The sequence below is a fragment of the Schistocerca piceifrons genome, unplaced genomic scaffold (genome assembly GCF_021461385.2).
Source record: "Schistocerca piceifrons isolate TAMUIC-IGC-003096 unplaced genomic scaffold, iqSchPice1.1 HiC_scaffold_701, whole genome shotgun sequence".
In the NCBI taxonomy this organism is placed as follows: Eukaryota; Metazoa; Arthropoda; class Insecta; order Orthoptera; family Acrididae; genus Schistocerca; species Schistocerca piceifrons.
Genome location: NW_025728950.1, coordinates 610,910 through 637,333, shown reverse-complemented (window position 1 = coordinate 637,333; position 26,424 = coordinate 610,910). Strand labels below are relative to the sequence as shown.

Sequence of the window (26,424 nt, the reverse complement as noted above, 5' to 3'; positions counted from 1 at the left end):
CAACGAATCCAACTGATTAGTACATACATCCTATCACGGGCATAGTATGTAGCACAACTCCATACGCTACCGAAACAAACCAGCAGAGCCATCTCACAAACAGTATATTGCCTATTGTGGCGGCATGCACTATTCAAAGTTGATGCGCAGAATTGTACACTGCCAAAGGTCGATAGTGGCCTTGGACTCATTGACTTTCCCCGCAAATGTGCGGCAATCCTGATTCAAAGTATCGCCACTTTGCGTGAGATTGACCCAGGTGGTACAACAGCGGTGCTTTTCGACCGTTATCGCCCACAATCGGCGCGTGCACCAGTATGTTTGACACATATTCCATTCCGGATGACGACAGTCAAGGACTATTACCTCAATCAAAGTTACGTCCTAACAGTGGCCACCGACAAGGCACGCACATCGAAGCGCCTTTACTAGGCGCTTCGAGGCCAGCCCACACCACATAAATTGGAGGACAGACGACCGTCGGTCATCTGGCACCAAGCTTGGGCTAATATCAACCACCCAGCCCTTCCCACAGAAGTTTCAGCGCTATGGTATCGCGTTGTAAACAATTTAATACCCACTAATCACCGCCTGGCGGCCATCCGCCTATGGCCCTCGGCTGCTTGCGGCCGATGTGGTGACGTAGACACCAGAGAGCATCGTCTCTTATGCCCTCACGTCACAGAAGTGTGGGACCTTGCACGTGTGCTATTAGCGCTGATCGGTGGGACTACACTGGACTATGTGTCAATCGACTGGTTCCTTACCCCTGATATTCAGACCAACCAACGAACACGACGTAACGCAATGGTGTGGCTCTTGGGCCACACCATTTTCACGATCTATGACCTTTGCCTCACCGATGCTGTCTCTTTCATGGACTACCTTTGGAGCCAGCATCGCCTGGCGGAATCTGACCGGAAATATACCATTACTTTCGGAAGATTTCTTAAAGTTGCAATGGTTCATGGTTATCAAAAGGTGTTCCGGGCTGACTAAGGCACCTCGTATAAGAATTGCCTGAGTGTACCCCTGGATCTTTGTCACTCAGACTTTCAAACTACCCTTGACTTACCCATACCCCAGATTTGATATTGGCCTTCAGGGCATCCCTAGAGTAGACTGTTCTATGATACTGATAATATGGAAATTGGTAACACGGAAATTGTGTGAACCTTGTATGAAAAACTATTGGAAAATTGGAAAACATATAATCTATCTTAGAGGATTATTACTTCGTTAATTCTATGGGCGATGGGATTATCTCGCCAGTTTCGTTTGAGTGTGCTGCCGTCGCTGTTTTTTTTTTATTTTGCCTTCATTTCTGTCTTTATTTATTTCTTTCTATTTAGTTTTTAACATCATCACTTGCTTCACACCTGGAGAGGGAGGTGTGTTTCTGAGTAGTGTGTCGTCGCCCCCAAGGCATAGCAGAGTATGCCTCCGCTTTTATTTTCGGTTTATGGCAATGAGTCTTGCTACTAACAACACCCTGCTTTACGTGCTGCGTCGACACTAGAGGATGGCGGCATTTTTGGAGAGGAAAAGGTAGGTCTATAGGGGAGGTAGGAGGGAAAAAAGTGTAGTATTTGTCTTATCAGCTTAATATCTGATACGTCCTGCATCACACGACCAGAATATTACACTCATTTTTGGCTTATGACGGAGTGCTAGGGGCTTGCTCCACCTCTGTCGCGGGTTGGCCCGGCATTGAAGTACGGCCGGGATCGGCCCACCTAAAATTAATTAAAACACAGCCTGAAATGGGTTAACTTTCTGCAGTGATCAGATATTCCGCTGGTAGCAAAACTTGTCGTAGTTGTTGATGTGCCCAGTAGTTAGTTGCTTACACACCACGATTTCTTTTCATTAATTTAAGATTATCTTAAGAATTTTTTTTTTTTTTTGCGGTTAGCCGGACGGCACTTGCAGCCGCATTACGCTAGGCTGGTAATTTATGGGGGCACAGGACAGTGCCTTCGGATGCCTCGTTAGCGTCTCTTATGGTCCGGGCACAGATAATTTTAATTACATTTTTTGGAGTTATATCCTTAGCTCCTCGCGAACGTCGTCGTCGTCGCCGCCGCACGCACGCTGAATACGTGTGTACACACGCACACACACATATGCAGTAGGCGGTGGACGATGTAAGCACTCGGCTAGGTGTAGCTCGCGCCAGTATAGCTCGCACCGGCCTGACGCTGCTGTGGGGCGGCCTCACGGCTTCTCCACTGCCCTGGCAGCTAGCGGCGTTCAAATGGGAGTCGCAGTTTACTCCTCGACATGGAGGGTAGTACTGGGATGTTGACGAGTGATCTCGTATTTGGTCGTTCCTTCCGGCACTTGCCTTTGCGATGTTTTCGACGGTCGCCTGTTGCCATATCGGCCCGCACCACCGTGTGTCACTCCCACATGTGGAGCGCACACGCTGCAAGCATTTAGGCCCTGACACTGCGGTTTTTCATCTCTGGCGGTACTCCGCAAGGATACCGCCCTTCGATTGTGCCATTCCAGCACTAATCGAAGTGCTAGGTTTTCCGGCCTGTTAGGAGACCGCTTCTGCAAAACGTGCGAGGAGATGTTTGCTGGTTGCGAGCTACCCGCCGATTTTCTAGCTGTACGTATTGTCCTTAATCCAAAGGTCACAGGTCACTGTCGGGCTAAGGACGTGTTCTTAACACTGATTATAAGTTGGTGGCACGAAGTGTGGCTTCACATCTTAAACAGGTAATGAATAAGGTACACTGGCGTTTCGAATCGAACCACCTTCACCGCTGCTTCTATATACCGTGATGCTGTCTTACTCACCCACCGCCGACGCTCGAACCCCGGCTTCAATTGATCTCTAGATTTCGCCGGTGCCTTCTCCCATCCTTACCTGCTGGCCGTTATGTCGCGGAAGGGTTTCGGGGAGCACTTCATAAGAGTCATCCGGCACTTCTTGGATGGAGCAAATTCCAGAATCATTGTGAACGGCTGCAGATCACGACCAATTCCCATCAGACGATCAGTTCGACAAGGCTGTCCCTTGTCAGTGTATTTTATCGCTTTGGCGCTGGACCCCATGCTGCGTGACATCGGACGGATGGTCGATGGTGTTCCTTTCCCAGGCGTCACCTTCCGCAGTGCGGCATACGCGGATGGTGTAGGTGTGTTTGTAGCAAACGCCAATGACATCGATTCGGTTCGCCGAGTCCTCCACGTTTATGAACGAGCATCCGGTGCCATGTTAAAATCCAACAAAATGGTGCTAATGCCACTAGGGCCACGATCATTGACCATCGAACGCCCATGCAACCGGATTGTAGGGGAACAACGTATCTTGGGTCTTGAGGTGACTGACTGTCCGCAGCGCATGTTAACACTCACGTGCAGGCGGATTCTCACGCGCATCAGAGGATTTTGCATGAGTCACACTGATCGACGACTCGACCTCCATCAACGAATCCAACTGATTAGTACATACATCCTATCACGGGCATAGTATGTAGCACAACTCCATACGCTACCGAAACAAACCAGCAGAGCCATCTCACAAACAGTATATTGCCTATTGTGGCGGCATGCACTATTCAAAGTTGATGCGCAGAATTGTACACTGCCAAAGGTCGATAGTGGCCTTGGACTCATTGACTTTCCCCGCAAATGTGCGGCAATCCTGATTCAAAGTATCGCCACTTTGCGTGAGATTGACCCAGGTGGTACAACAGCGGTGCTTTTCGACCGTTATCGCCCACAATCGGCGCGTGCACCAGTATGTTTGACACATATTCCATTCCGGATGACGACAGTCAAGGACTATTACCTCAATCAAAGTTACGTCCTAACAGTGGCCACCGACAAGGCACGCACATCGAAGCGCCTTTACTAGGCGCTTCGAGGCCAGCCCACACCACATAAATTGGAGGACAGACGACCGTCGGTCATCTGGCACCAAGCTTGGGCTAATATCAACCACCCAGCCCTTCCCACAGAAGTTTCAGCGCTATGGTATCGCGTTGTAAACAATTTAATACCCACTAATCACCGCCTGGCGGCCATCCGCCTATGGCCCTCGGCTGCTTGCGGCCGATGTGGTGACGTAGACACCAGAGAGCATCGTCTCTTATGCCCTCACGTCACAGAAGTGTGGGACCTTGCACGTGTGCTATTAGCGCTGATCGGTGGGACTACACTGGACTATGTGTCAATCGACTGGTTCCTTACCCCTGATATTCAGACCAACCAACGAACACGACGTAACGCAATGGTGTGGCTCTTGGGCCACACCATTTTCACGATCTATGACCTTTGCCTCACCGATGCTGTCTCTTTCATGGACTACCTTTGGAGCCAGCATCGCCTGGCGGAATCTGACCGGAAATATACCATTACTTTTGGAAGATTTCTTAAAGTTGCAATGGTTCATGGTTATCAAAAGGTGTTCCGGGCTGACTAAGGCACCTCGTATAAGAATTGCCTGAGTGTACCCCTGGATCTTTGTCACTCAGACTTTCAAACTACCCTTGACTTACCCATACCCCAGATTTGATATTGGCCTTCAGGGCATCACTAGAGTAGACTGTTCTATGATACTGATAATATGGAAATTGTTAACACGGAAATTGTGTGAACCTTGTATGAAAAATTATTGGAAAATTGGAAAACATAACCTATCTTAGAGGATTATTACTTCGTTAATTCTATGGGCGATGGGATTATCTCGCCAGTTTCGTTTGAGTGTGCTGCCGTCGCTGTTTTTTTTTATTTTGCCTTCATTTCTGTCTTTATTTATTTCTTTCTATTTAGTTTTTAACATCATCACTTGCTTCACACCTGGAGAGGGAGGTGTGTTTCTGAGTAGTGTGTCGTCGCCCCCAAGGCATAGCAGAGTATGCCTCCGCTTTTATTTTCGGTTTATGGCAATGAGTCTTGCTACTAACAACACCCTGCTTTACGTGCTGCGTCGACACTAGAGGATGGCGGCATTTTTGGAGAGGAAAAGGTAGGTCTATAGGGGAGGTAGGAGGGAAAAAAGTGTAGTATTTGTCTTATCAGCTTAATATCTGATACGTCCTGCATCACACGACCAGAATATTACACTCATTTTTGGCTTATGACGGAGTGCTAGGGGCTTGCTCCACCTCTGTCGCGGGTTGGCCCGGCATTGAAGTACGGCCGGGATCGGCCCACCTAAAATTAATTAAAACACAGCCTGAAATGGGTTAACTTTCTGCAGTGATCAGATATTCCGCTGGTAGCAAAACTTGTCGTAGTTGTTGATGTGCCCAGTAGTTAGTTGCTTACACACCACGATTTCTTTTCATTAATTTAAGATTATCTTAAGAATTTTTTTTTTTTTTTTTGCGGTTAGCCGGACGGCACTTGCAGCCGCATTACGCTAGGCTGGTAATTTATGAGGGCACAGGACAGTGCCTTCGGATGCCTCGTTAGCGTCTCTTATGGTCCGGGCACAGATAATTTTAATTACATTTTTTGGAGTTATATCCTTAGCTCCTCGCGAACGTCGTCGTCGTCGCCGCCGCACGCACGCTGAATACGTGTGTACACACGCACACACACATATGCAGTAGGCGGTGGACGATGTAAGCACTCGGCTAGGTGTAGCTCGCGCCAGTATAGCTCGCACCGGCCTGACGCTGCTGTGGGGCGGCCTCACGGCTTCTCCACTGCCCTGGCAGCTAGCGGCGTTCAAATGGGAGTCGCAGTTTACTCCTCGACATGGAGGGTAGTACTGGGATGTTGACGAGTGATCTCGTATTTGGTCGTTCCTTCCGGCACTTGCCTTTGCGATGTTTTCGACGGTCGCCTGTTGCCATATCGGCCCGCACCACCGTGTGTCACTCCCACATGTGGAGCGCACACGCTGCAAGCATTTAGGGCCTGACACTGCGGTTTTTCATCTCTGGCGGTACTCCGCAAGGATACCGCCCTTCGATTGTGCCATTCCAGCACTAATCGAAGTGCTAGGTTTTCCGGCCTGTTAGGAGACCGCTTCTGCAAAACGTGCGAGGAGATGTTTGCTGGTTGCGAGCTACCCGCCGATTTTCTAGCTGTACGTATTGTCCTTAATCCAAAGGTCACAGGTCACTGTCGGGCTAAGGACGTGTTCTTAACACTGATTATAAGTTGGTGGCACGAAGTGTGGCTTCACATCTTAAACAGGTAATGAATAAGGTACACTGGCGTTTCGAATCGAACCACCTTCACCGCTGCTTCTATATACCGTGATGCTGTCTTACTCACCCACCGCCGACGCTCGAACCCCGGCTTCAATTGATCTCTAGATTTCGCCGGTGCCTTCTCCCATCCTTACCTGCTGGCCGTTATGTCGCGGAAGGGTTTCGGGGAGCACTTCATAAGAGTCATCCGGCACTTCTTGGATGGAGCAAATTCCAGAATCATTGTGAACGGCTGCAGATCACGACCAATTCCCATCAGACGATCAGTTCGACAAGGCTGTCCCTTGTCAGTGTATTTTATCGCTTTGGCGCTGGACCCCATGCTGCGTGACATCGGACGGATGGTCGATGGTGTTCCTTTCCCAGGCGTCACCTTCCGCAGTGCGGCATACGCGGATGGTGTAGGTGTGTTTGTAGCAAACGCCAATGACATCGATTCGGTTCGCCGAGTCCTCCACGTTTATGAACGAGCATCCGGTGCCATGTTAAAATCCAACAAAATGGTGCTAATGCCACTAGGGCCACGATCATTGACCATCGAACGCCCATGCAACCGGATTGTAGGGGAACAACGTATCTTGGGTCTTGAGGTGACTGACTGTCCGCAGCGCATGTTAACACTCACGTGCAGGCGGATTCTCACGCGCATCAGAGGATTTTGCATGAGTCACACTGATCGACGACTCGACCTCCATCAACGAATCCAACTGATTAGTACATACATCCTATCACGGGCATAGTATGTAGCACAACTCCATACGCTACCGAAACAAACCAGCAGAGCCATCTCACAAACAGTATATTGCCTATTGTGGCGGCATGCACTATTCAAAGTTGATGCGCAGAATTGTACACTGCCAAAGGTCGATAGTGGCCTTGGACTCATTGACTTTCCCCGCAAATGTGCGGCAATCCTGATTCAAAGTATCGCCACTTTGCGTGAGATTGACCCAGGTGGTACAACAGCGGTGCTTTTCGACCGTTATCGCCCACAATCGGCGCGTGCACCAGTATGTTTGACACATATTCCATTCCGGATGACGACAGTCAAGGACTATTACCTCAATCAAAGTTACGTCCTAACAGTGGCCACCGACAAGGCACGCACATCGAAGCGCCTTTACTAGGCGCTTCGAGGCCAGCCCACACCACATAAATTGGAGGACAGACGACCGTCGGTCATCTGGCACCAAGCTTGGGCTAATATCAACCACCCAGCCCTTCCCACAGAAGTTTCAGCGCTATGGTATCGCGTTGTAAACAATTTAATACCCACTAATCACCGCCTGGCGGCCATCCGCCTATGGCCCTCGGCTGCTTGCGGCCGATGTGGTGACGTAGACACCAGAGAGCATCGTCTCTTATGCCCTCACGTCACAGAAGTGTGGGACCTTGCACGTGTGCTATTAGCGCTGATCGGTGGGACTACACTGGACTATGTGTCAATCGACTGGTTCCTTACCCCTGATATTCAGACCAACCAACGAACACGACGTAACGCAATGGTGTGGCTCTTGGGCCACACCATTTTCACGATCTATGACCTTTGCCTCACCGATGCTGTCTCTTTCATGGACTACCTTTGGAGCCAGCATCGCCTGGCGGAATCTGACCGGAAATATACCATTACTTTTGCAAGATTTCTTAAAGTTGCAATGGTTCATGGTTATCAAAAGGTGTTCCGGGCTGACTAAGGCACCTCGTATAAGAATTGCCTGAGTGTACCCCTGGATCTTTGTCACTCAGACTTTCAAACTACCCTTGACTTACCCATACCCCAGATTTGATATTGGCCTTCAGGGCATCACTAGAGTAGACTGTTCTATGATACTGATAATATGGAAATTGTTAACACGGAAATTGTGTGAACCTTGTATGAAAAATTATTGGAAAATTGGAAAACATAACCTATCTTAGAGGATTATTACTTCGTTAATTCTATGGGCGATGGGATTATCTCGCCAGTTTCGTTTGAGTGTGCTGCCGTCGCTGTTTTTTTTTATTTTGCCTTCATTTCTGTCTTTATTTATTTCTTTCTATTTAGTTTTTAACATCATCACTTGCTTCACACCTGGAGAGGGAGGTGTGTTTCTGAGTAGTGTGTCGTCGCCCCCAAGGCATAGCAGAGTATGCCTCCGCTTTTATTTTCGGTTTATGGCAATGAGTCTTGCTACTAACAACACCCTGCTTTACGTGCTGCGTCGACACTAGAGGATGGCGGCATTTTTGGAGAGGAAAAGGTAGGTCTATAGGGGAGGTAGGAGGGAAAAAAGTGTAGTATTTGTCTTATCAGCTTAATATCTGATACGTCCTGCATCACACGACCAGAATATTACACTCATTTTTGGCTTATGACGGAGTGCTAGGGGCTTGCTCCACCTCTGTCGCGGGTTGGCCCGGCATTGAAGTACGGCCGGGATCGGCCCACCTAAAATTAATTAAAACACAGCCTGAAATGGGTTAACTTTCTGCAGTGATCAGATATTCCGCTGGTAGCAAAACTTGTCGTAGTTGTTGATGTGCCCAGTAGTTAGTTGCTTACACACCACGATTTCTTTTCATTAATTTAAGATTATCTTAAGAATTTTTTTTTTTTTTTTTGCGGTTAGCCGGACGGCACTTGCAGCCGCATTACGCTAGGCTGGTAATTTATGAGGGCACAGGACAGTGCCTTCGGATGCCTCGTTAGCGTCTCTTATGGTCCGGGCACAGATAATTTTAATTACATTTTTTGGAGTTATATCCTTAGCTCCTCGCGAACGTCGTCGTCGTCGCCGCCGCACGCACGCTGAATACGTGTGTACACACGCACACACACATATGCAGTAGGCGGTGGACGATGTAAGCACTCGGCTAGGTGTAGCTCGCGCCAGTATAGCTCGCACCGGCCTGACGCTGCTGTGGGGCGGCCTCACGGCTTCTCCACTGCCCTGGCAGCTAGCGGCGTTCAAATGGGAGTCGCAGTTTACTCCTCGACATGGAGGGTAGTACTGGGATGTTGACGAGTGATCTCGTATTTGGTCGTTCCTTCCGGCACTTGCCTTTGCGATGTTTTCGACGGTCGCCTGTTGCCATATCGGCCCGCACCACCGTGTGTCACTCCCACATGTGGAGCGCACACGCTGCAAGCATTTAGGGCCTGACACTGCGGTTTTTCATCTCTGGCGGTACTCCGCAAGGATACCGCCCTTCGATTGTGCCATTCCAGCACTAATCGAAGTGCTAGGTTTTCCGGCCTGTTAGGAGACCGCTTCTGCAAAACGTGCGAGGAGATGTTTGCTGGTTGCGAGCTACCCGCCGATTTTCTAGCTGTACGTATTGTCCTTAATCCAAAGGTCACAGGTCACTGTCGGGCTAAGGACGTGTTCTTAACACTGATTATAAGTTGGTGGCACGAAGTGTGGCTTCACATCTTAAACAGGTAATGAATAAGGTACACTGGCGTTTCGAATCGAACCACCTTCACCGCTGCTTCTATATACCGTGATGCTGTCTTACTCACCCACCGCCGACGCTCGAACCCCGGCTTCAATTGATCTCTAGATTTCGCCGGTGCCTTCTCCCATCCTTACCTGCTGGCCGTTATGTCGCGGAAGGGTTTCGGGGAGCACTTCATAAGAGTCATCCGGCACTTCTTGGATGGAGCAAATTTCAGAATCATTGTGAACGGCTGCAGATCACGACCAATTCCCATCAGACGATCAGTTCGACAAGGCTGTCCCTTGTCAGTGTATTTTATCGCTTTGGCGCTGGACCCCATGCTGCGTGACACCGGACGGATGGTCGATGGTGTTCCTTTCCCAGGCGTCACCTTCCGCAGTGCGGCATACGCGGATGGTGTAGGTGTGTTTGTAGCAAACGCCAATGACATCGATTCGGTTCGCCGAGTCCTCCACGTTTATGAACGAGCATCCGGTGCCATGTTAAAATCCAACAAAATGGTGCTAATGCCACTAGGGCCACGATCATTGACCATCGAACGCCCATGCAACCGGATTGTAGGGGAACAACGTATCTTGGGTCTTGAGGTGACTGACTGTCCGCAGCGCATGTTAACACTCACGTGCAGGCGGATTCTCACGCGCATCAGAGGATTTTGCATGAGTCACACTGATCGACGACTCGACCTCCATCAACGAATCCAACTGATTAGTACATACATCCTATCACGGGCATAGTATGTAGCACAACTCCATACGCTACCGAAACAAACCAGCAGAGCCATCTCACAAACAGTATATTGGCTATTGTGGCGGCATGCACTATTCAAAGTTGATGCGCAGAATTGTACACTGCCAAAGGTCGATAGTGGCCTTGGACTCATTGACTTTCCCCGCAAATGTGCGGCAATCCTGATTCAAAGTATCGCCACTTTGCGTGAGATTGACTCAGGTGGTACAACAGCGGTGCTTTTCGACCGTTATCGCCCACAATCGGCGCGTGCACCAGTATGTTTGACACATATTCCATTCCGGATGACGACAGTCAAGGACTATTACCTCAATCAAAGTTACGTCCTAACAGTGGCCACCGACAAGGCACGCACATCGAAGCGCCTTTACTAGGCGCTTCGAGGCCAGCCCACACCACATAAATTGGAGGACAGACGACCGTCGGTCATCTGGCACCAAGCTTGGGCTAATATCAACCACCCAGCCCTTCCCACAGAAGTTTCAGCGCTATGGTATCGCGTTGTAAACAATTTAATACCCACTAATCACCGCCTGGCGGCCATCCGCCTATGGCCCTCGGCTGCTTGCGGCCGATGTGGTGACGTAGACACCAGAGAGCATCGTCTCTTATGCCCTCACGTCACAGAAGTGTGGGACCTTGCACGTGTGCTATTAGCGCTGATCGGTGGGACTACACTGGACTATGTGTCAATCGACTGGTTCCTTACCCCTGATATTCAGACCAACCAACGAACACGACGTAACGCAATGGTGTGGCTCTTGGGCCACACCATTTTCACGATCTATGACCTTTGCCTCACCGATGCTGTCTCTTTCATGGACTACCTTTGGAGCCAGCATCGCCTGGCGGAATCTGACCGGAAATATACCATTACTTTTGCAAGATTTCTTAAAGTTGCAATGGTTCATGGTTATCAAAAGGTGTTCCGGGCTGACTAAGGCACCTCGTATAAGAATTGCCTGAGTGTACCCCTGGATCTTTGTCACTCAGACTTTCAAACTACCCTTGACTTACCCATACCCCAGATTTGATATTGGCCTTCAGGGCATCACTAGAGTAGACTGTTCTATGATACTGATAATATGGAAATTGTTAACACGGAAATTGTGTGAACCTTGTATGAAAAATTATTGGAAAATTGGAAAACATAACCTATCTTAGAGGATTATTACTTCGTTAATTCTATGGGCGATGGGATTATCTCGCCAGTTTCGTTTGAGTGTGCTGCCGTCGCTGTTTTTTTTTATTTTGCCTTCATTTCTGTCTTTATTTATTTCTTTCTATTTAGTTTTTAACATCATCACTTGCTTCACACCTGGAGAGGGAGGTGTGTTTCTGAGTAGTGTGTCGTCGCCCCCAAGGCATAGCAGAGTATGCCTCCGCTTTTATTTTCGGTTTATGGCAATGAGTCTTGCTACTAACAACACCCTGCTTTACGTGCTGCGTCGACACTAGAGGATGGCGGCATTTTTGGAGAGGAAAAGGTAGGTCTATAGGGGAGGTAGGAGGGAAAAAAGTGTAGTATTTGTCTTATCAGCTTAATATCTGATACGTCCTGCATCACACGACCAGAATATTACACTCATTTTTGGCTTATGACGGAGTGCTAGGGGCTTGCTCCACCTCTGTCGCGGGTTGGCCCGGCATTGAAGTACGGCCGGGATCGGCCCACCTAAAATTAATTAAAACACAGCCTGAAATGGGTTAACTTTCTGCAGTGATCAGATATTCCGCTGGTAGCAAAACTTGTCGTAGTTGTTGATGTGCCCAGTAGTTAGTTGCTTACACACCACGATTTCTTTTCATTAATTTAAGATTATCTTAAGAATTTTTTTTTTTTTTTTGCGGTTAGCCGGACGGCACTTGCAGCCGCATTACGCTAGGCTGGTAATTTATGAGGGCACAGGACAGTGCCTTCGGATGCCTCGTTAGCGTCTCTTATGGTCCGGGCACAGATAATTTTAATTACATTTTTTGGAGTTATATCCTTAGCTCCTCGCGAACGTCGTCGTCGTCGCCGCCGCACGCACGCTGAATACGTGTGTACACACGCACACACACATATGCAGTAGGCGGTGGACGATGTAAGCACTCGGCTAGGTGTAGCTCGCGCCAGTATAGCTCGCACCGGCCTGACGCTGCTGTGGGGCGGCCTCACGGCTTCTCCACTGCCCTGGCAGCTAGCGGCGTTCAAATGGGAGTCGCAGTTTACTCCTCGACATGGAGGGTAGTACTGGGATGTTGACGAGTGATCTCGTATTTGGTCGTTCCTTCCGGCACTTGCCTTTGCGATGTTTTCGACGGTCGCCTGTTGCCATATCGGCCCGCACCACCGTGTGTCACTCCCACATGTGGAGCGCACACGCTGCAAGCATTTAGGCCCTGACACTGCGGTTTTTCATCTCTGGCGGTACTCCGCAAGGATACCGCCCTTCGATTGTGCCATTCCAGCACTAATCGAAGTGCTAGGTTTTCCGGCCTGTTAGGAGACCGCTTCTGCAAAACGTGCGAGGAGATGTTTGCTGGTTGCGAGCTACCAGCCGATTTTCTAGCTGTACGTATTGTCCTTAATCCAAAGGTCACAGGTCACCGTCGGGCTAAGGACGTGTTCTTAACACTGATTATAAGTTGGTGGCACGAAGTGTGGCTTCACATCTTAAACAGGTAATGAATAAGGTACACTGGCGTTTCGAATCGAACCACCTTCACCACTGCTTCTATATACCGTGATGCTGTCTTACTCACCCACCGCCGACGCTCGAACCCCGGCTTCAATTGATCTCTAGATTTCGCCGGTGCCTTCTCCCATCCTTACCTGCTGGCCGTTATGTCGCGGAAGGGTTTCGGGGAGCACTTCATAAGAGTCATCCGGCACTTCTTGGATGGAGCAAATTCCAGAATCATTGTGAACGGCTGCAGATCACGACCAATTCCCATCAGACGATCAGTTCGACAAGGCTGTCCCTTGTCAGTGTATTTTATCGCTTTGGCGCTGGACCCCATGCTGCGTGACATCGGACGGATGGTCGATGGTGTTCCTTTCCCAGGCGTCACCTTCCGCAGTGCGGCATACGCGGATGGTGTAGGTGTGTTTGTAGCAAACGCCAATGACATCGATTCGGTTCGCCGAGTCCTCCACGTTTATGAACGAGCATCCGGTGCCATGTTAAAATCCAACAAAATGGTGCTAATGCCACTAGGGCCACGATCATTGACCATCGAACGCCCATGCAACCGGATTGTAGGGGAACAACGTATCTTGGGTCTTGAGGTGACTGACTGTCCGCAGCGCATGTTAACACTCACGTGCAGGCGGATTCTCACGCGCATCAGAGGATTTTGCATGAGTCACACTGATCGACGACTCGACCTCCATCAACGAATCCAACTGATTAGTACATACATCCTATCACGGGCATAGTATGTAGCACAACTCCATACGCTACCGAAACAAACCAGCAGAGCCATCTCACAAACAGTATATTGGCTATTGTGGCGGCATGCACTATTCAAAGTTGATGCGCAGAATTGTACACTGCCAAAGGTCGATAGTGGCCTTGGACTCATTGACTTTCCCCGCAAATGTGCGGCAATCCTGATTCAAAGTATCGCCACTTTGCGTGAGATTGACCCAGGTGGTACAACAGCGGTGCTTTTCGACCGTTATCGCCCACAATCGGCGCGTGCACCAGTATGTTTGACACATATTCCATTCCGGATGACGACAGTCAAGGACTATTACCTCAATCAAAGTTACGTCCTAACAGTGGCCACCGACAAGGCACGCACATCGAAGCGCCTTTACTAGGCGCTTCGAGGCCAGCCCACACCACATAAATTGGAGGACAGACGACCGTCGGTCATCTGGCACCAAGCTTGGGCTAATATCAACCACCCAGCCCTTCCCACAGAAGTTTCAGCGCTATGGTATCGCGTTGTAAACAATTTAATACCCACTAATCACCGCCTGGCGGCCATCCGCCTATGGCCCTCGGCTGCTTGCGGCCGATGTGGTGACGTAGACACCAGAGAGCATCGTCTCTTATGCCCTCACGTCACAGAAGTGTGGGACCTTGCACGTGTGCTATTAGCGCTGATCGGTGGGACTACACTGGACTATGTGTCAATCGACTGGTTCCTTACCCCTGATATTCAGACCAACCAACGAACACGACGTAACGCAATGGTGTGGCTCTTGGGCCACACCATTTTCACGATCTATGACCTTTGCCTCACCGATGCTGTCTCTTTCATGGACTACCTTTGGAGCCAGCATCGCCTGGCGGAATCTGACCGGAAATATACCATTACTTTTGGAAGATTTCTTAAAGTTGCAATGGTTCATGGTTATCAAAAGGTGTTCCGGGCTGACTAAGGCACCTCGTATAAGAATTGCCTGAGTGTACCCCTGGATCTTTGTCACTCAGACTTTCAAACTACCCTTGACTTACCCATACCCCAGATTTGATATTGGCCTTCAGGGCATCACTAGAGTAGACTGTTCTATGATACTGATAATATGGAAATTGTTAACACGGAAATTGTGTGAACCTTGTATGAAAAATTATTGGAAAATTGGAAAACATAACCTATCTTAGAGGATTATTACTTCGTTAATTCTATGGGCGATGGGATTATCTCGCCAGTTTCGTTTGAGTGTGCTGCCGTCGCTGTTTTTTTTTATTTTGCCTTCATTTCTGTCTTTATTTATTTCTTTCTATTTAGTTTTTAACATCATCACTTGCTTCACACCTGGAGAGGGAGGTGTGTTTCTGAGTAGTGTGTCGTCGCCCCCAAGGCATAGCAGAGTATGCCTCCGCTTTTATTTTCGGTTTATGGCAATGAGTCTTGCTACTAACAACACCCTGCTTTACGTGCTGCGTCGACACTAGAGGATGGCGGCATTTTTGGAGAGGAAAAGGTAGGTCTATAGGGGAGGTAGGAGGGAAAAAAGTGTAGTATTTGTCTTATCAGCTTAATATCTGATACGTCCTGCATCACACGACCAGAATATTACACTCATTTTTGGCTTATGACGGAGTGCTAGGGGCTTGCTCCACCTCTGTCGCGGGTTGGCCCGGCATTGAAGTACGGCCGGGATCGGCCCACCTAAAATTAATTAAAACACAGCCTGAAATGGGTTAACTTTCTGCAGTGATCAGATATTCCGCTGGTAGCAAAACTTGTCGTAGTTGGTGATGTGCCCAGTAGTTAGTTGCTTACACACCACGATTTCTTTTCATTAATTTAAGATTATCTTAAGAATTTTTTTTTTTTTTTTGCGGTTAGCCGGACGGCACTTGCAGCCGCATTACGCTAGGCTGGTAATTTATGGGGGCACAGGACAGTGCCTTCGGATGCCTCGTTAGCGTCTCTTATGGTCCGGGCACAGATAATTTACATTTTTTGGAGTTATATCCTTAGCTCCTCGCGAACGTCGTCGTCGTCGCCGCCGCACGCACGCTGAATACGTGTGTACACACGCACACACACATATGCAGTAGGCGGTGGACGATGTAAGCACTCGGCTAGGTGTAGCTCGCGCCAGTATAGCTCGCACCGGCCTGACGCTGCTGTGGGGCGGCCTCACGGCTTCTCCACTGCCCTGGCAGCTAGCGGCGTTCAAATGGGAGTCGCAGTTTACTCCTCGACATGGAGGGTAGTACTGGGATGTTGACGAGTGATCTCGTATTTGGTCGTTCCTTCCGGCACTTGCCTTTGCGATGTTTTCGACGGTCACCTGTTGCCATATCGGCCCGCACCACCGTGTGTCACTCCCACATGTGGAGCGCACACGCTGCAAGCATTTAGGCCCTGACACTGCGGTTTTTCATCTCTGGCGGTACTCCGCAAGGATACCGCCCTTCGATTGTGCCATTCCAGCACTAATCGAAGTGCTAGGTTTTCCGGCCTGTTAGGAGACCGCTTCTGCAAAACGTGCGAGGAGATGTTTGCTGGTTGCGAGCTACCCGCCGATTTTCTAGCTGTACGTATTGTCCTTAATCCAAAGGTCACAGGTCACTGTCGGGCTAAGGACGTGTTCTTAACACTGATTATAAGTTGGTGGCACGAAGTGTGGCTTCACATCTTAAACAGGTAATGAATAAGGTACACTGGCGTTTCGAATCGAACCACCTTCACCGCTGCTTCTATATACCGTGATGCTGTCTTACTCACCCACCGCCGACGCTCGAACCCCGGCTTCAATTGATCTCTAGATTTCGCCGGTGCCTTCTCCCATCCTTACCTGCTGGCCGTTATGTCGCGGAAGGGTTTCGGGGAGCACTTCATAAGAGTCATCCGGCACTTCTTGGATGGAGCAAATTCCAGAATCATTGTGAACGGCTGCAGATCACGACCAATTCCCATCAGACGATCAGTTCGACAAGGCTGTCCCTTGTCAGTGTATTTTATCGCTTTGGCGCTGGACCCCATGCTGCGTGACATCGGACGGATGGTCGATGGTGTTCCTTTCCCAGGCGTCACCTTCCGCAGTGCGGCATACGCGGATGGTGTAGGTGTGTTTGTAGCAAACGCCAATGACATCGATTCGGTTCGCCGAGTCCTCCACGTTTATGAACGAGCATCCGGTGCCATGTTAAAATCCAACAAAATGGTGCTAATGCCACTAGGGCCACGATCATTGACCATCGAACGCCCATGCAACCGGATTGTAGGGGAACAACGTATCTTGGGTCTTGAGGTGACTGACTGTCCGCAGCGCATGTTAACACTCACGTGCAGGCGGATTCTCACGCGCATCAGAGGATTTTGCATGAGTCACACTGATCGACGACTCGACCTCCATCAACGAATCCAACTGATTAGTACATACATCCTATCACGGGCATAGTATGTAGCACAACTCCATACGCTACCGAAACAAACCAGCAGAGCCATCTCACAAACAGTATATTGCCTATTGTGGCGGCATGCACTATTCAAAGTTGATGCGCAGAATTGTACACTGCCAAAGGTCGATAGTGGCCTTGGACTCATTGACTTTCCCCGCAAATGTGCGGCAATCCTGATTCAAAGTATCGCCACTTTGCGTGAGATTGACCCAGGTGGTACAACAGCGGTGCTTTTCGACCGTTATCGCCCACAATCGGCGCGTGCACCAGTATGTTTGACACATATTCCACTCCGGATGACGACAGTCAAGGACTATTACCTCAATCAAAGTTACGTCCTAACAGTGGCCACCGACAAGGCACGCACATCGAAGCGCCTTTACTAGGCGCTTCGAGGCCAGCCCACACCACATAAATTGGAGGACAGACGACCGTCGGTCATCTGGCACCAAGCTTGGGCTAATATCAACCACCCAGCCCTTCCCACAGAAGTTTCAGCGCTATGGTATCGCGTTGTAAACAATTTAATACCCACTAATCACCGCCTGGCGGCCATCCGCCTATGGCCCTCGGCTGCTTGCGGCCGATGTGGTGACGTAGACACCAGAGAGCATCGTCTCTTATGCCCTCACGTCACAGAAGTGTGGGACCTTGCACGTGTGCTATTAGCGCTGATCGGTGGGACTACACTGGACTATGTGTCAATCGACTGGTTCCTTACCCCTGATATTCAGACCAACCAACGAACACGACGTAACGCAATGGTGTGGCTCTTGGGCCACACCATTTTCACGATCTATGACCTTTGCCTCACCGATGCTGTCTCTTTCATGGACTACCTTTGGAGCCAGCATCGCCTGGCGGAATCTGACCGGAAATATACCATTACTTTTGGAAGATTTCTTAAAGTTGCAATGGTTCATGGTTATCAAAAGGTGTTCCGGGCTGACTAAGGCACCTCGTATAAGAATTGCCTGAGTGTACCCCTGGATCTTTGTCACTCAGACTTTCAAACTACCCTTGACTTACCCATACCCCAGATTTGATATTGGCCTTCAGGGCATCACTAGAGTAGACTGTTCTATGATACTGATAATATGGAAATTGTTAACACGGAAATTGTGTGAACCTTGTATGAAAAATTATTGGAAAATTGGAAAACATAATCTATCTTAGAGGATTATTACTTCGTTAATTCTATGGGCGATGGGATTATCTCGCCAGTTTCGTTTGAGTGTGCTGCCGTCGCTGGTTTTTTTTATTTTGCCTTCATTTCTGTCTTTATTTATTTCTTTCTATTTAGTTTTTAACATCATCACTTGCTTCACACCTGGAGAGGGAGGTGTGTTTCTGAGTAGTGTGTCGTCGCCCCCAAGGCATAGCAGAGTATGCCTCCGCTTTTATTTTCGGTTTATGGCAATGAGTCTTGCTACTAACAACACCCTGCTTTACGTGCTGCGTCGACACTAGAGGATGGCGGCATTTTTGGAGAGGAAAAGGTAGGTCTATAGGGGAGGTAGGAGGGAAAAAAGTGTAGTATTTGTCTTATCAGCTTAATATCTGATACGTCCTGCATCACACGACCAGAATATTACACTCATTTTTGGCTTATGACGGAGTTCTAGGGGCTTGCTCCACCTCTGTCGCGGGTTGGCCCGGCATTGAAGTACCGCCGGGATCGGCCCACCTAAAATTTATTAAAACACAGCCTGAAATGGGTTAACTTTCTGCAGTGATCAGATATTCCGCTGGTAGCAAAACTTGTCGTAGTTGTTGATGTGCCCAGTAGTTAGTTGCTTACACACCACGATTTCTTTTCATTAATTTAAGATTATCTTAAGAATTTTTTTTTTTTTTTTGCGGTTAGCCGGACGGCACTTGCAGCCGCATTACGCTAGGCTGGTAATTTATGGGGGCACAGGACAGTGCCTTCGGATGCCTCGTTAGCGTCTCTTATGGTCCGGGCACAGATAATTTTAATTAAATTTTTTGGAGTTATAACCTTAGCTCCTCGCGAACGTCGTCGTCGTCGCCGCCGCACGCACGCTGAATACGTGTGTACACACGCACACACACATATGCAGTAGGCGGTGGACGATGTAAGCACTCGGCTAGGTGTAGCTCGCGCCAGTATAGCTCGCACCGGCCTGACGCTGCTGTGGGGCGGCCTCACGGCTTCTCCACTGCCCTGGCAGCTAGCGGCGTTCAAATGGGAGTCGCAGTTTACTCCTCGACATGGAGGGTAGTACTGGGATGTTGACGAGTGATCTCGTATTTGGTCGTTCCTTCCGGCACTTGCCTTTGCGATGTTTTCGACGGTCGCCTGTTGCCATATCGGCCCGCACCACCGTGTGTCACTCCCACATGTGGAGCGCACACGCTGCAAGCATTTAGGCCCTAACACTGCGGTTTTTCATCTCTGGCGGTACTCCGCAAGGATACCGCCCTTCGATTGTGCCATTCCAGCACTAATCGAAGTGCTAGGTTTTCCGGCCTGTTAGGAGACCGCTTCTGCAAAACGTGCGAGGAGATGTTTGCTGGTTGCGAGCTACCCGCCGATTTTCTAGCTGTACGTATTGTCCTTAATCCAAAGGTCACAGGTCACTGTCGGGCTAAGGACGTGTTCTTAACACTGATTATAAGTTGGTGGCACGAAGTGTGGCTTCACATCTTAAACAGGTAATGAATAAGGTACACTGGCGTTTCGAATCGAACCACCTTCACCGCTGCTTCTATATACCGTGATGCTGTCTTACTCACCCACCGCCGACGCTCGAACCCCGGCTTCAATTGATCTCTAGATTTCGCCGGTGCCTTCTCCCATCCTTACCTGCTGGCCGTTATGTCGCGGAAGGGTTTCGGGGAGCACTTCATAAGAGTCATCCGGCACTTCTTGGATGGAGCAAATTCCAGAATCATTGTGAACGGCTGCAGATCACGACCAATTCCCATCAGACGATCAGTTCGACAAGGCTGTCCCTTGTCAGTGTATTTTATCGCTTTGGCGCTGGACCCCATGCTGCGTGACATCGGACAGATGGTCGATGGTGTTCCTTTCCCAGGCGTCACCTTCCGCAGTGCGGCATACGCGGATGGTGTAAGTGTGTTTGTAGCAAACGCCAATGACATCGATTCGGTTCGCCGAGTCCTCCACGTTTATGAACGAGCATCCGGTGCCATGTTAAAATCCAACAAAATGGTGCTAATGCCACTAGGGCCACGATCATTGACCATCGAACGCCCATGCAACCGGATTGTAGGGGAACAACGTATCTTGGGTCTTGAGGTGACTGACTGTCCGCAGCGCATGTTAACACTCACGTGCAGGCGGATTCTCACGCGCATCGGAGGATTTTGCATGAGTCACACTGATCGACGACTCGACCTCCATCAACGAATCCAACTGATTAGTACATACATCCTATCACGGGCATAGTATGTAGCACAACTCCATACGCTACCGAAACAAACCAGCAGAGCCATCTCACAAACAGTATATTGCCGATTGTGGCGGCATGCACTATTCAAAGTTGATGCGCAGAATTGTACACTGCCAAAGGTCGATAGTGGCCTTGGACTCATTGACTTTCCCCGCAAATGTGCGGCAATCCTGATTCAAAGTATCGCCACTTTGCGTGAGATTGACCCAGGTCGTACAACAGCGGTGCTTTTCGACCGTTATCGCCCACAATCGGCGCGTGCACCAGTATGTTTGACACATATTCCATTCCGGATGACGACAGTCAAGGACTATTACCTCAATCAAAGTTACGTCCTAACAGTGGCCACCGACAAGGCACGCACATCGAAGCGCCTTTACTAGGCGCTTCGAGGCCAGCCCACACCACATAAATTGGAGGACAGACGACCGTCGGTCATCTGGCACCAAGCTTGGGCTAATATCAACCACCCAGCCCTTCCCACAGAAGTTTCAGCGCTATGGTATCGCGTTGTAAACAATTTAATACCCACTAATCACCGCCTGGCGGCCATCCGCCTATGGCCCTCGGCTGCTTGCGGCCGATGTGGTGACGTAGACACCAGAGAGCATCGTCTCTTATGCCCTCACGTCACAGAAGTGTGGGACCTTGCACGTGTGCTATTAGCGCTGATCGGTGGGACTACACTGGACTATGTGTCAATCGACTGGTTCCTTACCCCTGATATTCAGACCAACCAACGAACACGACGTAACGCAATGGTGTGGCTCTTGGGCCACACCATTTTCACGATCTATGACCTTTGCCTCACCGATGCTGTCTCTTTCATGGACTACCTTTGGAGCCAGCATCGCCTGGCGGAATCTGACCGGAAATATACCATTACTTTTGGAAGATTTCTTAAAGTTGCAATGGTTCATGGTTATCAAAAGGTGTTCCGGGCTGACTAAGGCACCTCGTATAAGAATTGCCTGAGTGTACCCCTGGATCTTTGTCACTCAGACTTTCAAACCACCCTTGACTTACCCATACCCCAGATTTGATATTGGCCTTCAGGGCATCACTAGAGTAGACTGTTCTATGATACTGATAATATGGAAATTGTTAACACGGAAATTGTGTGAACCTTGTATGAAAAATTATTGGAAAATTGGAAAACATAATCTATCTTAGAGGATTATTACTTCGTTAATTCTATGGGCGATGGGATTATCTCGCCAGTTTCGTTTGAGTGTGCTGCCGTCGCTGTTTTTTTTTTTATTTTGCCTTCATTTCTGTCTTTATTTATTTCTTTCTATTTAGTTTTTAACATCATCACTTGCTTCACACCTGGAGAGGGAGGTGTGTTTCTGAGTAGTGTGTCGTCGCCCCCAAGGCATAGCAGAGTATGCCTCCGCTTTTATTTTCGGTTTATGGCAATGAGTCTTGCTACTAACAACACCCTGCTTTACGTGCTGCGTCGACACTAAAGGATGGCGGCATTTTTGGAGAGGAAAAGGTAGGATTATAGGGGAGGTAGGAGGGAAAAAAGTGTAGTATTTGTCTTATCAGCTTAATATCTGATACGTCCTGCATCACACGACCAGAATATTACACTCATTTTTGGCTTATGACGGAGTGCTAGGGGCTTGCTCCACCTCTGTCGCGGGTTGGCCCGGCATTGAAGTACCGCCGGGATCGGCCCACCTAAAATTAATTAAAACACAGCCTGAAATGGGTTAACTTTCTGCAGTGATCAGATATTCCGCTGGTAGCAAAACTTGTCGTAGTTGTTGATGTGCCCAGTAGTTAATTGCTTACACACCACGATTTCTTTTCATTAATTTAAGATTATCTTAAGAATTTTTTTTTTTTTTTGCGGTTAGCCGGACGGCACTTGCAGCCGCATTACGCTAGGCTGGTAATTTATGGGGGCACAGGACAGTGCCTTCGGATGCCTCGTTAGCGTCTCTTATGGTCCGGGCACAGATAATTTTAATTACATTTTTTGGAGTTATATCCTTAGCTCCTCGCGAACGTCGTCGTCGTCGCCGCCGCACGCACGCTGAATACGTGTGTACACACGCACACACACATATGCAGTAGGCGGTGGACGATGTAAGCACTCGGCTAGGTGTAGCTCGCGCCAGTATAGCTCGCACCGGCCTGACGCTGCTGTGGGGCGGCCTCACGGCTTCTCCACTGCCCTGGCAGCTAGCGGCGTTCAAATGGGAGTCGCAGTTTACTCCTCGACATGGAGGGTAGTACTGGGATGTTGACGAGTGATCTCGTATTTGGTCGTTCCTTCCGGCACTTGCCTTTGCGATGTTTTCGACGGTCGCCTGTTGCCATATCGGCCCGCACCACCGTGTGTCACTCCCACATGTGGAGCGCACACGCTGCAAGCATTTAGGCCCTGACACTGCGGTTTTTCATCTCTGGCGGTACTCCGCAAGGATACCGCCCTTCGATTGTGCCATTCCAGCACTAATCGAAGTGCTAGGTTTTCCGGCCTGTTAGGAGACCGCTTCTGCAAAACGTGCGAGGAGATGTTTGCTGGTTGCGAGCTACCCGCCGATTTTCTAGCTGTACGTATTGTCCTTAATCCAAAGGTCACAGGTCACTGTCGGGCTAAGGACGTGTTCTTAACACTGATTATAAGTTGGTGGCACGAAGTGTGGCTTCACATCTTAAACAGGTAATGAATAAGGTACACTGGCGTTTCGAATCGAACCACCTTCACCGCTGCTTCTATATACCGTGATGCTGTCTTACTCACCCACCGCCGACGCTCGAACCCCGGCTTCAATTGATCTCTAGATTTCGCCGGTGCCTTCTCCCATCCTTACCTGCTGGCCGTTATGTCGCGGAAGGGTTTCGGGGAGCACTTCATAAGAGTCATCCGGCACTTCTTGGATGGAGCAAATTCCAGAATCATTGTGAACGGCTGCAGATCACGACCAATTCCCATCAGACGATCAGTTCGACAAGGCTGTCCCTTGTCAGTGTATTTTATCGCTTTGGCGCTGGACCCCATGCTGCGTGACATCGGACGGATGGTCGATGGTGTTCCTTTCCCAGGCGTCACCTTCCGCAGTGCGGCATACGCGGATGGTGTAGGTGTGTTTGTAGCAAACGCCAATGACATCGATTCGGTTCGCCGAGTCCTCCACGTTTATGAACGAGCATCCGGTGCCATGTTAAAATCCAACAAAATGGTGCTAATGCCACTAGGGCCACGATCATTGACCATCGAACGCCCATGCAACCGGATTGTAGGGGAACAACGTATCTTGGGTCTTGAGGTGACTGACTGTCCGCAGCGCATGTTAACACTCACGTGCAGGCGGATTCTCACGCGCATCGGAGGATTTTGCATGAGTCACACTGATCGACGACTCGACCTCCATCAACGAATCCAACTGATTAGTACATACATCCTATCACGGGCATAGTATGTAGCACAACTCCATACGCTACCGAAACAAACCAGCAGAGCCATCTCACAAACAGTATATTGCCTATTGTGGCGGCATGCACTATTCAAAGTTGATGCGCAGAATTGTACACTGCCAAAGGTCGATAGTGGCCTTGGACTCATTGACTTTCCCCGCAAATGTGCGGCAATCCTGATTCAAAGTATCGCCACTTTGCGTGAGATTGACCCAGGTCGTACAACAGCGGTGCTTTTCGACCGTTATCGCCCACAATCGGCGCGTGCACCAGTATGTTTGACACATATTCCATTCCGGATGACGACAGTCAAGGACTATTACCTCAATCAAAGTTACGTCCTAACAGTGGCCACCGACAAGGCACGCACATCGAAGCGCCTTTACTAGGCGCTTCGAGGCCAGCCCACACCACATAAATTGGAGGACAGACGACCGTCGGTCATCTGGCACCAAGCTTGGGCTAATATCAACCACCCAGCCCTTCCCACAGAAGTTTCAGCGCTATGGTATCGCGTTGTAAACAATTTAATACCCACTAATCACCGCCTGGCGGCCATCCGCCTATGGCCCTCGGCTGCTTGCGGCCGATGTGGTGACGTAGACACCAGAGAGCATCGTCTCTTATGCCCTCACGTCACAGAAGTGTGGGACCTTGCACGTGTGCTATTAGCGTTGATCGGTGGGACTACACTGGACTATGTGTCAATCGACTGGTTCCTTACCCCTGATATTCAGACCAACCAACGAACACGACGTAACGCAATGGTGTGGCTCTTGGGCCACACCATTTTCACGATCTATGACCTTTGCCTCACCGATGCTGTCTCTTTCATGGACTACCTTTGGAGCCAGCATCGCCTGGCGGAATCTGACCGGAAATATACCATTACTTTTGGAAGATTTCTTAAAGTTACAATGGTTCATGGTTATCAAAAGGTGTTCCGGGCTGACTAAGGCACCTCGTATAAGAATTGCCTGAGTGTACCCCTGGATCTTTGTCACTCAGACTTTCAAACCACCCTTGACTTACCCATACCCCAGATTTGATATTGGCCTTCAGGGCATCACTAGAGTAGACTGTTCTATGATACTGATAATATGGAAATTGTTAACACGGAAATTGTGTGAACCTTGTATGAAAAATTATTGGAAAATTGGAAAACATAATCTATCTTAGAGGATTATTACTTCGTTAATTCTATGGGCGATGGGATTATCTCGCCAGTTTCGTTTGAGTGTGCTGCCGTCGCTGTTTTTTTTTTTATTTTGCCTTCATTTCTGTCTTTATTTATTTCTTTCTATTTAGTTTTTAACATCATCACTTGCTTCACACCTGGAGAGGGAGGTGTGTTTCTGAGTAGTGTGTCGTCGCCCCCAAGGCATAGCAGAGTATGCCTCCGCTTTTATTTTCGGTTTATGGCAATGAGTCTTGCTACTAACAACACCCTGCTTTACGTGCTGCGTCGACACTAGAGGATGGCGGCATTTTTGGAGAGGAAAAGGTAGGTCTATAGGGGAGGTAGGAGGGAAAAAAGTGTAGTATTTGTCTTATCAGCTTAATATCTGATACGTCCTGCATCACACGACCAGAATATTACACTCATTTTTGGCTTATGACGGAGTGCTAGGGGCTTGCTCCACCTCTGTCGCGGGTTGGCCCGGCATTGAAGTACCGCCGGGATCGGCCCACCTAAAATTAATTAAAACACAGCCTGAAATGGGTTAACTTTCTGCAGTGATCAGATATTCCGCTGGTAGCAAAACTTGTCGTAGTTGTTGATGTGCCCAGTAGTTAGTTGCTTACACACCACGATTTCTTTTCATTAATTTAAGATTATCTTAAGAATTTTTTTTTTTTTTTTTTGCGGTTAGCCGGACGGCACTTGCAGCCGCATTACGCTAGGCTGGTAATTTATGGGGGCACAGGACAGTGCCTTCGGATGCCTCGTTAGCGTCTCTTATGGTCCGGGCACAGATAATTTTAATTACATTTTTTGGAGTTATATCCTTAGCTCCTCGCGAACGTCGTCGTCGTCGCCGCCGCACGCACGCTGAATACGTGTGTACACACGCACACACACATATGCAGTAGGCGGTGGACGATGTAAGCACTCGGCTAGGTGTAGCTCGCGCCAGTATAGCTCGCACCGGCCTGACGCTGCTGTGGGGCGGCCTCACGGCTTCTCCACTGCCCTGGCAGCTAGCGGCGTTCAAATGGGAGTCGCAGTTTACTCCTCGACATGGAGGGTAGTACTGGGATGTTGACGAGTGATCTCGTATTTGGTCGTTCCTTCCGGCACTTGCCTTTGCGATGTTTTCG

The 26,424-nt window shown here is 49.2% G+C and overlaps 8 pseudogenes; all 8 read left to right on the top strand.

Annotated features, from left to right (window-relative positions):
* The first annotated feature begins 1,530 nt into the window (after positions 1 to 1,530).
* Positions 1,531 to 1,741, top strand: LOC124769534 (annotated as a pseudogene).
* Positions 1,742 to 4,966: 3,225 nt separating this feature from the next.
* On the top strand, positions 4,967 to 5,177 carry LOC124769532 (annotated as a pseudogene).
* A 3,227-nt stretch (positions 5,178 to 8,404) lies between these two features.
* Positions 8,405 to 8,615, top strand: LOC124769531 (annotated as a pseudogene).
* A 3,227-nt stretch (positions 8,616 to 11,842) lies between these two features.
* LOC124769530 lies at positions 11,843 to 12,053 on the top strand (annotated as a pseudogene).
* A 3,226-nt stretch (positions 12,054 to 15,279) lies between these two features.
* Positions 15,280 to 15,490, top strand: LOC124769529 (annotated as a pseudogene).
* A 3,221-nt stretch (positions 15,491 to 18,711) lies between these two features.
* On the top strand, positions 18,712 to 18,922 carry LOC124769579 (annotated as a pseudogene).
* Positions 18,923 to 22,150: 3,228 nt separating this feature from the next.
* On the top strand, positions 22,151 to 22,361 carry LOC124769512 (annotated as a pseudogene).
* A 3,227-nt stretch (positions 22,362 to 25,588) lies between these two features.
* LOC124769417 lies at positions 25,589 to 25,799 on the top strand (annotated as a pseudogene).
* The last annotated feature ends 625 nt before the right edge of the window (positions 25,800 to 26,424 follow it).